Source organism: Alligator mississippiensis, chromosome 1 (genome assembly GCF_030867095.1).
Source record: "Alligator mississippiensis isolate rAllMis1 chromosome 1, rAllMis1, whole genome shotgun sequence".
Classification (NCBI taxonomy): Eukaryota; Metazoa; Chordata; order Crocodylia; family Alligatoridae; genus Alligator; species Alligator mississippiensis.
In genome coordinates, this window is record NC_081824.1 from 128702032 (window position 1) to 128715567 (window position 13536).

The following is a 13536-nucleotide window of genomic DNA, read 5'->3' on the forward strand; positions in this document are numbered from 1 at the left end:
TCTGCTTTTGGGTCATCCTCAGGTAGAGTGATCCTGCAGCATTAGCCTATATCTGACACATGCATGGTTTGCTTTGGCTATATCTGCCTCTAGAGCAGTGATTTGTAGCCTTTCTAGACCCAAAGAATCCCTCAGAAAATGCCAGCTCTTAACTTTCACTGTTTTCTGGCTGTGGCAAAAATAACAGGGCCTTTTTTTCTGTTGTAAATACTGTATTTACTTTGAATAGAAAGCAGCCCTGATTATAAAATGACCCCCCCCCCCCCGTAATTATATTTTGTAAATGGAAAAATTATAAACTTGTTACAATTTTCCAGGTAAAAAATCCAGTTATTGGAGATTTGTCTTAAATATTGTCCCTGTGCCACTGCTACAGCAGGGAAAATAAAGGTGGGGGATTAGGTAGCAGCTTTTTCTCAGTTTCCCCCTAGCCTTTTCCCCTGGCAGCCCCTTGAAATTAAAAATGGCTGTAGCAGTTTGCATATAGTACCCGTATACTTAGTTCATTGAGAACACAGTCCTGAGCAGCACTTTGGCATCTGCTTATTTGTAGTACGATCAAACTATTCATGGTATTAGTCCAAAGCCAAAGGGTTGCAGTTTACCACATAGTTAATTGGGCTGGGCCCCGACAGAGTCAGCAGCATTTCAAGCCATGGTGACCCCACATCTCAGCACTGCTCAGTATGTGCGTGGTGTTTTCCAAATGCCTCCACTCCTTTCCCCCTCCCCCAAAGTATCCATATACTTATTAGCCCCCGCTCCTGATTGAAACCGGGTGTTCTTGTCACAAGTCCTGGGATGGTCCAAAAATTTATGCACAAATGAGGCCCAAGGCAACCTGGGCTGGCTTCACCTCTTGGAGGGCAGGGCCACACTAATCATATGTGCCAGGCTGAGAGAGGGGGTGACGGGGGGATTCTGGGTGAACTGTTTGAAGCCCTGTTTTGTGATGTTTGCCAGACATTTAAGGCTCTGAAGAAATGAGAATAATTGGAAATAGGAAAGCAAGGCACAGCTCAGCTGTGTGAGTGAACAGGAAGTTAAAATGTAGGCAGTGTAGTGGCTCACTGTGACTTGAAAGAGTCAGTGGTAAGGAAGGCTGTGGTTAATGTGCACTATAATATGTCTTTTTCAGGTGGGCTGCACTAGTCTATCTTTGTGGTAAGTTCCTTGGCACATCAACAGTTTTCCTAAAAATAAATAAATAAATAAATAAATAAATAAATAAAAAAGTTCCTGTCAACATGTTTGCCTAATGTGGGTCGTGTTTTACAGTCCTGGTCCGTGTTGGCTACATTGGTTTCTATTGCTGAGCACATGCTGCTTTTGTCAGCAGTTTAATTATAGACAATGTATTTTCTGATGCTTCTTTGTATGCGATTATAAGATAAGAGGCGTATTTTCCCTGTGGCATTTGCGGGGCAAAACCTTGTCTTATATTTGAGTAAATACAGTAATTCAAACTATAACATCAGAATGCTTTTATCGCTACGGATTCCTATTTGACATTTCTGAGTTTATCTTCTGAGTCATGTGTAGGTGTTGATGCACCTAACTAACTGCTGATATTGCTCAAAGGGATCTCACAGCACCCAGGTTAAGAATAGCTGTTTTAATTGGTAGATTGTAATTGTCTGCCTGACTTAAGAAAAGGTATTTTTATCTACCATGTTGTATTTGGATGCCCAGGAACAGTTTGCTTGAATCTAAGCAATCTAAGCTTGAATCTAAGCTTTGAGTTTGCTTGACTCTAAGCAAACTCAGACTGTCCAATCTGGACTGTTAAGGAATAAATGCCATAAGTAAGGAAAGAAGTTTGTAAACTCAGCCAGCTCTCCAAAGTGACCCCCTCTGTCTTGCATGGCATAAGCTTGAAGCAGTTACACTCCTACTAGGTTAGTCCTCACTTAGTTTTAGTAGAAATACTGTTTTTGTTGACAAAGATAAATGGATTTGTATCTTTCATGTATTTGTGTGGCTAAAATTTGTATTCTTAACCTTTTCCAATGGCTTTGTAAATAACAGGTGACTGGATCAAACTTGCTGGTGAGACCTTGAGAAACAGGAGCAGTTCTTCAGCGCAATTCTCTGAACTCTTTTCAAAAGGAAAAGTGCAGAGGGCCCTGCCCCCCCCCCCCCCCCCCCGTGAAACGAGGGAACAAACAGTTTGCTGCCATACTTTGCAATAATGTTGCTTCTCAAACAGTTTAAAGGAAGTATTCCTGCCATATTTCAAATTCAGAGAAAGCTTCTCAAGTTAAATGCTCTTATTAGGTTTAACTATGGAAAATTCTTCTTGTTCTCTGTGCTAAAATTGTTTCAGGTATATAAACTGTCAAGCTTTAAAAGAAAGATCTATTTTCAGCCCAGAGGAAAAGGAGGGACATGGAGAATTAGAAGGAAATTACTTGAGCATAATCTTTTTAACTGTGACATAATGTTAGTCCCTGGAAAAATCATAGAGCAGGTGCTCAAGAAATCCATTTCTAAGCACTTGGAGTAGAAGGTGATTAGGAACAGTCAGCGTGGATTCACCAAGGGAAAGTTATGCCTGACCAACCCCATTTGCCTTCTATGGCAAGATGACTGGCTCTGTGGATCTAGGGAGAGCAATGAATGTGATGTACCTTGATTTTAGCAAGGCTTTTGATTCAGTCACCCATAGCATTCTCTCAAGCAAGCTAAGGTTGAGGTTGACATCACTTACCTAGACTTCAACAAGGCCTTTGATACTGTCTCCCATGAGATCCTTTCAGTTAAACTGGAGGGTACTGGCCCAGACCAGTCTACAGTGAGGTGGGTTGACAATTGGCTCAGAGGCCAATCCCAGAGAGTTGTAATTGATGGGATGGCCTCGTCCTGGAGGGCCACCTCCAGTGGTGTCCCCCAGGGATCAGTGCTTGGGCCTGTGCTCTTTAACGTCTTTATCAATTACATGGATGAGGGAGTAGAAAGTGCAATGATTAAGTTTGCGGATGACATCGAGGTGTGGGGAAATGCGGGCACTTCTGAGGATAGGGTAAGGATCCAGAATGACCTTGACAGACTGGTCCTATGGGCTGAATACAATCAGATGAGGTTCAGTAAAGACAAGTGGTGGGTCCTTCATCTGGATAGCAAGAACCTTCACCACAACTATACGAGGGGTGGTGGTCCCCTGGCTGGCACTGCATCTGAGAGGGACCTGGGGGTGACAATCGACCAGAGGATGAATGAGCCAACAGTGGGGTGAAGTTGCTAGCAGGGCAAATAGAACTGTGGGGTGTATTAGCTGATGTGTTGCGAACAGATCCAGAGAGGTGCTTCTCCCCCTCTATTTGGTGTTAGTGAGGCTACAGCTGGAGTACTATGTCCAGTTCTGGGCACCACACTTCAGGAAGGATGTGGATAAACTCGAAAGGGTGCAGAGAAGGGCCACCTGTATGATTGGGGCTACCTTCCAGACCCCTTATGAGGAGAGACTCTGGGAACTGGGTTTGTTCAGTCCGAGCAAGAGAAGACTGAGAAGTGACTTGATAACTGCCTGCAAGTGTGTCACGGGTGAACACCAAGATCTAGGGGAGTAACTCTTCAGGAAGGCACCCCCAGGGAGGATGAGGACCAACAGGCACAAAATAATTGTGGAAAAATTAGGGTTAGACATTAGGAAAAACTTATTTTCCATAAGGGTATCTAGAATCTGCAACACACTCCCCACAGAGGTGTTGCAGTCACCGTCCTTGAAGATGTTCAAGAGGAGGCTGGACAAGCTCCTCGTTTAGCTTGTTTGAGCCTAATAACCTCCTGCCCATAGCAGGGGACTGAACTTGATGAACTTACAGGTCCCTTCTGGTCCTTTGATTCTACGATTTTAAGGTACAGGTTGAATGAATAGACTCTTGAGTGGATAGAAGACTAGCTGCATTGTCAGGCTTAGCGGTTAGTAATCAATGGCTTGATGTCTAGTTGGCATCTGGTTTCAAATGGAGTGTCTCAAGGGTCAGTCTGGGGCTGGTTTTGTTCAGTATCTTTGTCGGTGGCCCAGGAGATGAGGTGCAGTGCATCCTCAGCAAGTTTTGAAGACGACACCAAGCTGGGGGGAGTAGTGGGTACACTGGAGGATAGGACTAGGATTCAGAGAGACTTAAACAGATTGGAAGATTGGACCAAAAGAAATCTAATGAGGTTCAACAAGGTGGTGGGCCGGATACTGCCCTTGGGCCGTATTTTGCCAACCCCTGAACTAGACTGTCCACAGTAGTGGCAGATAACAGACAAAGAGCAATGGACTCAAGGTGCAACAGAAGAAGTTTTAGGTTAAATATTGGGAAATCTTTCTCACTAGGAGAGTAGTAAGGCACTGGAACAGGCTACCCAGAGAGATTGTGGTATCTCCATCCTTCAACGTTTTTAAGACCCAGGTAGCCTTGGGCGGGATGATTTAGTAGGGATGGTCCTGCTTTGAGGAGAGGATAGACTAAATGACCTCCTGAGGTCCCTTCCAACCCTGATTTTTCTATGATTCTAATGCTTAAATGTTTGCCTTAAATATGCAGGAAAAATTAGGTCAAAATTCTTGATATTTGAATAGCAGTTGCTTGTTGATTCTTGGATTAATTCAATTTTATAGTATCTTTATATGCAAACATCTTTCAGCTGCTGTCTTTCTACCTGCCTCTTCCTCCTTCTCCAGCACTGCCCTATATAGTGAAGTGTTTGGGGTTTTGTTTTTTTTTTACAATTTTGAGGAAACAATCTGTATAATCTTGTTAAGTTTGCATGAATGATTAATACATATTTACTGCATTATATCAGTGAATAAGTAAACAAAGTATAGACTATAGTGAGTTCCCTCTGCCTAACACCTTTTAATTTTTGTGATATTTCTTGGTATTTTGAGACATTGTTTAAAAGAAGAGAGAGAGAATAAGATTGATGCTTTTATGAGAGCTATTACATTTTTCCTGAAAAGGAGACCAGTAGAGGTTCCTTAGTTTTCTGCATTGGTGAGGTGATACGGTGCTCTGCATTTGTTTAGTGATTATCTGATTAGACTGGTCAAGGATTTCAAGATGGTCTGTACGGTCATGTCAACACTAAAAGCATTTTGCTGGTTTAGATATATCAGTTTATTACACTGACAAAATACTCCTTTGTGTGGGTGCAGCTTATGCTGGCAGAACTATGTCTTTTGTCACTACAACACAGGAAGCTGAAGCTGGAAGTAGCTGTCCTGACAAAGGCCCCTAATGTGGATGCAATTATATCAGCCATGGTTGTGCCTCTTCACACTAAGAAATTTGTGCTGGCAGGTGTTTGTAAGTATAGATGTGCCCTCAGAAGTTGCCACGTATACAAAACTACACAAGCTTTGTCTCCATTAGAGTCCTGATTTTATCAGGCCTCTTGGACACCTCAACAGAATTGTTTGCTTCCTTTTACCTTGTATAAGAAGAGCAAAGCAGGTGTAGTTATTTCTGGATAGTTGGAGAGCAGAAAGGAACAGAAAGTAGTAGAATTAGTAGAGTTTATAATCTTAGAAGAACTGTAATAAGAAAATAAAAGCTTAGGGCACAGGAGGCCTTATGTTTAGTAATAGAGAATTTCTGTAGAATTTTATCATCTTTGCAAAGCTTTCACCCAGACCTGGTTCTTTTTCTGCATTTCCTCTTGGTCCACTTCCCTCTTCTGGGAGGTAGCTAGCAATATTCTCATCTCATTGAGCCCAATCTCTGGAGGAAAAAAATCAGCTTCTCACTATTTGCATTTCTTGTGTCCTGGGTGAATGTTTTGGGGTGGGTTGTTTTTTTTGAGGTGGGGGGGTTGTTTTTTTACCCTTACCTGATATGATTTTCTGGACCACGTAATCTTCAGATAATTTCACTTTGTTAACATGTACTGTGGGGAAAATGTAAAATGTGGTTACCTTACTGAATGCAGCACAGAAAAGAGTGACCTATGAGTAGTCTGGAGTAATATAAAAATATCAGAAGTTTTGCTGAATTGCCTGTTTGTTGCACCTGTGCCTTTCACCTTACTATTGAATCTGTGCCTTATTCTGTTAGTCTTATTCATGACATATCAAGTGTTTACATTGGCTTGAAAGAGATTGTAACCAGGTTTCACTGATCTTACTGTCCCAAGCTTAAGTCAATGAGATGTTGACCTATAGCTGTTTAAAATTATAACTAATCTAGTTCTGTTATTTAGCATTCAAAACTTTGTTTTCATTTTCAGTCTGGGCACACTTTTTACTCTTTACACTTGTGAGGAGGGAGAAGTCTGAGCTGCTAAAATAAGCCACTCTTTCAAATGGTTCTATCGAATGTAAACTATGCTAATGCAATGTTGTTTGGACAGGTACAAATCTTTTGGGAAATGCTAGCTAATATTACAACAGAAACCTTTCTCTGCTGTTTCAGGAGCCTGCAGTCCTGCTGCCAGCAGCTAGAGAAAACCTTCCACAATTATGCAGTGCTAATGTTTTCACTAAATATTAAATTTGTGGATTTTGTTTCTGAAGGAAACCTCATAATAATAATGTTTAGCAAATAATGTTTTATTCTCCATAGGCAGATGTTTCTGCTGCTTTTTTTCATAGCTTTCCCAAACAGTAAAGAGTTTCAGTGTTGTTGATCTTCAGTAAAGAAACTGATAGGGATGCAACTTGCTCTAAGTTTTGTTCCTTCAGAAAGTAGTATAGCATTAACACAGGATAGGAGAACCCAAAAATATATGCCCTTGAAACTGGGGAGTGGGTAGAGTGGTGACCCACTCGGTTTCTTGTAATAGCAGTTTCCCTTCCCCCCTTCTTACTGGAAAAAAAAATTAAATTTTCATCTGAAAGAGAGTTAAAAGTATTCAGTATTTTTTTTTAATTGGTATTGTGGTTCTCCATCCATTAATATTCTCAAAGCTTTAATAAAGAGAGCCACTAGCCATTTGGCACATTTTTCTGATGTAAATTTAGCTTTAGCAAAGCAAAAGACATGACAAGTTATCCAAAGGGAATGATTGATGTTAGCACTATACTTGCTTACGGATTTGTGAATTTGCTGTATTTTCTTTACCAGATGAGAAGGTTTTTACAGAGAAGCAAGGCTGGAAGGGACATCAAGGCTATGTATAGATATTTAAAAAGTCTGGGGCAGAATCCATCTAAGTTGTACAGTTTTCTGCAAGTGGTGTAGTTTAGGTTGGTCGTGAACAGAACACACATTCATCCTTTGGGGTGAGGTTGCAAATCCTAAACCAGATTCCACCATTTTTAAACCAGTCTGTATGTGCCAGACTTCTGTTCTTCTATGGTTATGGATTGGTTTCCAATTGCTTATACCAGTAAAAGTGTAATGTCTGTACCTGGCCCAAGAGATGGTCTAGTCCTACTGGGGAATTGAACCTGTGACCTTGGTGTTATTATTAGCACCATGCTGTATCCACCTGAGTTAAAAGGCCATTTGCACAGCTTAGTCCTTGGCTCCCAGTTTCAGGGGGCTAAAATAGGCTTGCGGTATTGCTACAGACTGTAGGATTGGCTGTTAAGGTTTGTGATGCTTTAGAAATTCTCAAGGCAAACTTGGTTTTATCTTAGATACTATTACATTAGCTGTCAGATTGGTGTCATTGATACTAACATCTCTTGTTGACTTTGGAAATTTTTATCAAGGAAGCTTCAGCCCACAAAAAATTGTGCTACACACGTGCATGCAAACACCCTTTGACTGGTCTATAAGGTGCAAAGCTACACTACCTTCAATTTGACTTGAATGTGGCCAAGTATGTCTCTTTGGAACTGTCAATCCTGTGTAAGTTGACTGGTCAGAGGATAGAGCTGAGTTAATGCAACTGAAACAGTTTGGAACATTTGTCAGACGTTTGATTTACTGATTTTTGTGTTGTTGTTTTTCCCCCCAGAGTGGAATACTGTAAATCTTAGGACATTTGTTAGTTTATTGTAGTACATATGTAACCTATGTGGGATTACAGTAAATATATATATATTTACAGCTAATCTGCCATGCAATGGAATTTGCTTCCCTGCTGAATAAAGCCCTGGAGAAGGTCACTAAGCAGATATACCAGGGAGTAAAATCAGTCATGTTGCTGAAATCCAGGTAAATCCCATCAACTTAAAACAGGAGCAGTAGTGGTTAAAATCCATGCCACAATGCCTTGAAAAGTTCTCCAGATGTGCTTTTATTACTTATTAACTCAGTTAATGTGCAGGAGTCAGTGCTTCCTGCTATTTATGGAAGATTTCTGGTTCAAGCTAATTTGCAAGAACAAGCTGCTGTATCCTCTGTGGCTCCCACTGAAGTGATTAGGAATACTTAGTCAATGATGTTGCATAACATGGATGATGAGGCACAGTATACAGTGAGTGATAGGAAGAGTGTTTAGGGAGCCAAACATTCCTGAAGCTTCACAAGGCAGACAAGGTTCTTTGGCTAAATCTGATATCTTTTATTAGACCAACTAAAATAGTTGGAAAAATTATTCTTTGCAAGCTTTTGGGTACAAACACCCTCTTTAGGCTGCCTGAAGAAGGGTGTTTGTACCTGAAAGCTTGCAAAGAAGAATTTTTACAACTGTTTTAGTTGGTCTAATAAAAAATATCAGATTTAGCCAAAGAACCTTGTCTGCCTATGTCCTTAGACAAACGCAGCTACAACCAACAACCCTGAAGCTTCATGCCACTTTCAGCTCTCTAGATGACTATGTTGAGTGATTTGTTATACTGCCTGTTTCAGCATTTTAAATTGGAAAACAGTACTTAACCTGCCTTCCCCAGTGTCTGGATTTTGTGAAGATTTGTTAATGAATGAATGGAGTTTTGCAGTTGCACATAGCATTGAGAGAAGGCTTAGGCTGGACATTAGGAAAAAGTTCTTCACAGTCAGGGTTGCCAGAATCTGGAATTGGGCTCCCAAGGTGGGTGGTGCTCACCCCATCCTTGGGGGTCCTCAAGAAGAGACTGGACAGGCACCTGGCTGGGATCACATGACCCTAGGGTTGGTATTTCTTTTCTTGCCTGCCAGGGGCAGGGGGCTGGACTCGATGGCCCACTGAGTCCCTTCTGACTCTAGGAATCTGTGAATCTGTAGCTGCAAATTAATGAATTGTCAGAAGTAAAGGTATAATTGATTGGTATTTCATTTCTATAAATATGCATCTTTTCACATTGTCGACTTATTTTTACTGAAATTTTTAAAAAGGCAGTTTCCTTTAATTCTGATAACCATCAGTCAGAAATTAAATGATGTTGATACTGTCTTCAAAACTGTTTACTTGTCTGTTTCCTCCAAGATCAGTCAATAGGTTTTCTGGAAGGTCTGGAGGATAGGGAAAAACCGCAATATTTCAAAACGTTTTAATCATTTTTCCCCACATAAGGAATTAACTATACCCCTATATTTTAACAAAACTAGCTATTCATTTGTAACATGGTGGTAACTTTTATTTTATGGAAAGTATAGCAGTTTCCATTCCTTGCTGGAAAGAAGCTACTTCTGTAGCATTGGAGGGGAGTGGGTGTTTAAAATCCATCTTCACCTTTTTATTAGCATTGTAGTGAGTGACGCCAGTATGAATTCAAAGTAACTTTTGGTGCATCTAAAATCACATTCTGTTTCCTTTGCAAGGTACTTCCTTGACCAGCAGGGCCTTGAGCCTACACGTGTTTACAAAGGCAAAGCTGTAAAGCACTATGACATGGGAAAGTGTGGCTATCTAAGCACACTAAGAAGCATGGCAGGCTCTTTTTTGTACAGTAATACATGGTATTGGAAAAAGCGATTTCCCCTTTCTCTACTGGCAGTCAACCTTTGAAAAACAGTCAGCAGTATTTTCATGTTTTAGCATAAAGCAAGCTTACACTTTAAAAACTATATAAGACAAAAATAAATTTAGAAGCCTCCTCTCCCTGATCTTTAGAAGGGCTGTTTGTGTGGGTTAGAAAAGTGTCACAAATTGTGTAACCCACCATTTTGCTTTACTCTGCGTATTCCCATATCTCGCTAGACACTTTTTCTCCCCCTTCCCTGCTTCAGGTTTATTTACTACTCTTTCTTATGGACATACAGGCTGCTTGCAGACTTCTTTTTTTAAGGACTTAACTGAGAGACCTGTTCTGTAGTATCTGGGCATGTGCTGAGCTCAGCGTGGGAGTACATGGAATTTAAAGTAAATTGTAGTTTTTGGGGGGGTTTTTAATGTCTGCAAGCAGCAACAGTGAGTGAAGGTGAACATTGTTTAAAGTAAAGAAAACGTTTATCCTAAGTTTTAATCTTTCATTTTGGCTAGAACACTAAGATTGTCTGTATACAAGCTCTTGAAGTTATTTCAATTAATTGCAAGAGCAAATTTTGAACAGTGGCCACTAACCAAAAGTAACACCCTATCACGTTGGCCAGCACTTCAGATTCCTCTTCTGTTCCTCAAAGCCTGGGCAAACCCGGGCCTTGCAGATTACACTGAATATTAGCTAATCCAGTGAATTTTGATTCAGAGAAGAAGGCTGCTTTCAGTGTCCTGAATACTCTACTAGCAAGCCCTATTTGTGATTTTAAAATTAAGGGACATCTAGTACCTGTAGCTGTGCTGTTGTCTGTGATTTTTATCATGTGGGCAAAGGTAGTCTTGGGTAGAGGTGCACTGATACATTGGTTCTGTATCGGATCGGCACCGATAAAGAAAATTGACTATTGGAAATCAGCTTGAAGTGGCTGATAATTTGGCCGATAAATGCCCATGCGTGTGCAGCCGCAGCACAGTATGAGGCAGCGAGGAGCACAGCCCAGCAGCATGGAGAACTGCATGCAGCTGGAAAAGTCTGTTGTGGGGGAAGGGGCATATGGAGGCCAGATGAACGCCCCCCCCCACCACCACCACAGTGGGGAAAGGAGTGGACTAGGGTAGGTGCTGCTCAGCTGGGTGGGGTGGGTGTGGGATGGAGCTACAGCTCATTTGGAGGGGAGGGGAGGGGGCTTTTGCTGCTACATATGGCTTGTCCAGCAGCTCCTGTCACTGCTCCCATTGCTCATCCAGAAGGGCACGGGGTGGAGCAGGGGGTGGATCTGCCCTGGGCGGGCTGCAGCTGTGGGCTAGGGCCAGGGGCCACGCTGCGCTGAACTTGGGTTGGGGGGCGGGAGGTCTACGGCATATTTTCAGGTGGCTGCTGCCCCTCCTTGTAGCCCCCTCCCACTGCTGCCTCCTCCTGCCCCAAGTGTGGCGAAGTGTGATCCATGGGCTAAGCCCACAGCTGCAGCCTGCCCTGCCCTGCACAGATCTGGGGGCATTGATCTCACGCCCCTTCCCTTTCACCACAACAACTTTGGACCCCTGCTGAACCAGATGGGGCAACTGACAACTGACGCCCAGGAAAAAGCCAACCTATTAAATAGGTACTTTGCATCAGTCTTTCATCAGCCCCATGGGACGCCCATGCCCGCTACAGGGCCGGGAAATCCGGGTGAGGGTGATCCCCTGCCCTCCATTAATGCTGACTTCCTGAAGGAACATCTTGAGAAGCTGGATACCTTCAAGTCAGCCGGCCCTGACAATCTTCACCCCAGGATACTCGAGCTGGCGAGCATCATAGCCCAGCCTCTAGCACGGATCTTTGAAAACTCTTGGCGCTCTGGTGTAGTGCCCAAAGACTGGAAGAAGGCCAATGTGGTGCCTATCTTCAAGAAAGGGAGGAAAGTGGATCTGGCTAACTATAGGCCCATCAGCCTGACTTCTATCCCGGGGAAGATCTTAGAAAAGTTTATTAAAGAGGCCATCCTTAATGGACTGGCCGACGTCAACATCTTAAGGGATAGCCAGCACGGGTTTGTTGCGGGTAGATCTTGCTTGACCAATCTCATTTCCTTCTACGACCAGGTGACCTATCACCTGGACAAGGGAGAAGAGATTGATGTCATATATCTTGACTTCAAAAAAGCCTTCAATCTGGTGTCCCATGATCATCTCTTGGAGAAACTGGCCAATTGTCGCCTTGGGTCCCCCACGATCCACTGGCTGGAAAATTGGCTCCGGGGTCGGACCCAGAGGGTAGTAATTGATGGAAGTCACTCATCGTGGTGTCCTGTGACCAGTGGGGTCCCCCAGGGCTCTGTCCTTGGACCCATACTGTTCAACATCTTCATTAATGATGTGGACACTGGAGTCAGAAGCAGACTGGCCAAGTTCGCCGATGACACCAAACTTTGGGGAAAAGCATCCACACCAGAAGACAGGCGGGTGATCCAGGCTGACCTGGACAGGCTCAGCAAGTGGGCGGATGAGAATCTGATGGTGTTCAACGCCGATAAATGCAAGGTTCTCCACCTTGGGGGAAAAAAAACCCACAGCATCCTTATAGGCTCGGCAGTGCTATGTTGGCTAGCACTATGGAAGAAAGAGACTTGGGGGTCATCATTGACCACAAGATGAACATGAGCCTGCAATGCGATGTGGCGGCTAGCAAAGCGACCAAAACACTGGCTTGCATCCATAGATACTTCTCAAGCAAATCCCGGGACATCATTCTCCCCCTGTACTCGGCCTTAGTGAGGCCGCAGCTGCAGTACTGTGTCCAGTTTTGGGCTCCACAATTCAAAAAGGATGTGGAGAAGCTTGAGAGAGTCCAGAGAAGAGCCACGCGCATGATCAGAGGTCAGGGAAGCAGACCCTACGATGACAGGCTGAGAGCCCTGGGGCTCTTTAGCCTGAAAAAGCGCAGGCTCAGGGGTGATCTGATGGCCACCTACAAGTTTATCAGGGGTGACCACCAGTATCTGGGGGAACATTTGTTCACCAGAGCGCCCCAAGGGATGACAAGGTTGAATGATCGTTTCAGGCTGGACATAAGGAAGAATTTCTTTACTGTCCAAGCCCCCAAGGTCTGGAACAGCCTGCCACCGGAGGTGGTTCAAGCGCCTTCATTGAACACCTTCAAGATGAAACTGGATGCTTATCTTGCTGGGATCCTATGACCCCAGCTGACTTCCTGCCCTTTGGGCAGGGGGCTGGACTCGATGATCTTCCGAGGTCCCTTCCAGCCCTAATGTCTATGAAATCTATGAACAGACTTACCAGCTGCATCAGAAATCATATCGGTATCAGCTGATGTGCCTCCCTAAAAATTGTCTATCAGTATCAGCCCCCAAAATCTCTACCAGTGCACCCCTAGTCTCGGGTATTGTACTGTGCGAGTTGAAAGCAGTGTTTTAGTGCGACCTTTTTTGGCATGCATACTGAAGATTGTCCTGTGCCCTCCTAAAGTGCCACTGATCCCTGTCCCCTGCCTGCTCTGCTTTCTGCTCCCTGCCATGTGCTACCTGTCTGAACTGCTGTCTGCTCTGATATAGCCCCTCCCCTCCCACATCTGCAGCTTGCCAAATAGGGAGGCTGGCTGTGCTGCAGGTTGGTCAACAATGCCTTAGTACGTGTTTGGAAGCGTTTGAGACATCCGGAAGGCCCTGAAGCAATGACGCTACATATTTTTTAGGAGTATTCTGCTTTCCAAGAATGAATTTTCCTTCTGCATGATTTTCCATTTCAGAATTGATT

General features: G+C 43.4%; 1 protein-coding gene across 4 annotated transcripts in view; it reads left to right on the top strand.

The window, feature by feature from the left end:
- Positions 1-13536, top strand: part of TAB2 (TGF-beta activated kinase 1 (MAP3K7) binding protein 2) — a 120480-nt gene that overhangs the window by 33022 nt on the left and 73922 nt on the right. The window lies entirely within an intron of this gene.